Source organism: Myotis davidii, unplaced genomic scaffold (genome assembly GCF_000327345.1).
Source record: "Myotis davidii unplaced genomic scaffold, ASM32734v1 scaffold266, whole genome shotgun sequence".
In the NCBI taxonomy this organism is placed as follows: Eukaryota; Metazoa; Chordata; class Mammalia; order Chiroptera; family Vespertilionidae; genus Myotis; species Myotis davidii.
In genome coordinates this window covers 1865561-1867040 of record NW_006300032.1, presented here as the reverse complement: position 1 = coordinate 1867040, position 1480 = coordinate 1865561, and the positions used below count along the sequence as shown (strand labels likewise).

The 1480-nt window shown below is 55.8% G+C and overlaps 1 protein-coding gene across 2 annotated transcripts in view; it reads left to right on the top strand.

The window, feature by feature from the left end:
* Positions 1 to 1045: 1045 nt before the first annotated feature.
* The window catches only part of ABRACL (ABRA C-terminal like), a 10571-nt gene continuing 10136 nt past the window's right edge, over positions 1046 to 1480 (top strand). Inside the window, exon 1 of one of the 2 annotated variants that reach the window (XM_006776183.2) lies at positions 1046 to 1363. The gene's annotated coding sequence lies outside the window, so the exon portion shown is untranslated. The remainder of the gene's footprint in view (positions 1364 to 1480) is intronic. The other variant, XM_015572108.1, reaches the window with a different exon arrangement.

Genomic DNA, 1480 nt, shown 5'->3' with positions numbered 1-1480 from the left:
TAAACGCATCAGACCTAGGCTGAAGAGGGATCTTTTGGCCCTAGGGAACAGAGGCTCATTCAGAGTCACACCCAGGCGGATAGATGTTCACTGTGAAGGGGTGAGTAGAACACAGTTTGGGAAGTGGATGGATCCAGTGCCCTCCAGGGACTGGATACTCATAGGTCCCTGGGGAGCAGGTATTTGTTGATCTTATTCCATCACTGGGTCTCAGCTTCTCTTAGAGTCCGTGTCTACCACTCCCGCCCCACCTGCCCCTACTTCATCCTCACGTTTCTGCTCACTCAAATAATTTGCTTTCTGGAGGCCCATTTTCCCTCCCCCTGTCTCAAGCCCTCTTTCAGCTTCAGCCTTCCTATCAGATGGCTCACTGTCAGTATTCTCCCCTTTCAATTTCCAAGGGAGAATCTGAATGGCTTACAGAATTACCAGTCACTATTGGGGAGAATTGCTTGTTCCAGGTGACCTCGGAAGATGAGGGCCAGTTTACGGACTGTGTTCTTGGACCACATGATCACTCTTTGGAGAAGGGGGTGCTTTCTGGGTGGTTTGTTTGCGCAACCTCTGCCCTAGGAGTGGTTTGGGTCACCTCAGCTGAGCCTCGGTTTCCTTTCCAAAGGGACTCCAGCAAGCATCACACACACACACACACACACACACACACACACACACACGAAAACAACAGTGACTGAAATGTATGAATAAGTGGGTTGCATTAAGTAGTTAAATGTGGGAAGTAATGAATGAAGGACGGAAGACACCTCTATCGACCCAGAATCCATGTAAAATTTCTCTGCAGAACAAATTGGTTTTCAAGATGAGTTTTGTTTGCACATCACACCATTCTGCTGTCCTGCTGATTTCTGGAGACCCCTGCTCCTGGCCGAGAGAACCGAAGTCCCGTTTCTCCTGGGAGACCTCAGCATTCAGCACGTTGGGGCGCTTTATTTCTTCTGCCCGAAGCGGGACCTTGGCAGGAGATCAGGCGACAGATGCAGGGGGCTGGGGACTACTGGCTCCGGGGAGCGCGAAGGAAAGGTGGCGGCAATCGAAAAGGTGGAGGTCTGGGTCCCTTTCCCACTTGCCTGGACTCTGTCCCCTGATCGGGCGTCTCCACTCCCCGAGTTTCTTCCTCATAGGCTTGTCCCTGGGAGTGTGGGCGGCCCACTTCCTGAGCACAGAAACTCTTACCACCCCCTTCCCTCCTCTTCCTCCTCTTCCTCCTCCCCTCCCCGCACACCAGCCCTCCTCGGTGCCTCATCACTTCCTACCTCAGCCTCTTCCTCCTCGGAGCGGTTCCTCAGACCACCCGCCCCCGCGGACTGCACCGGGTTTTCCACGGACCAGCCAGGGAGGCGGAGAGGTGAGCCAGGCCCCTGGGCAGAGGTGGCCAGGTGTCCGGGGCGGACCCGGCATCCGGGGGAGGCCCAGTGGCGGGGGAACCGTGGGCTGCGGGTGGAGAGCCAGGGCCCGGGGGCGG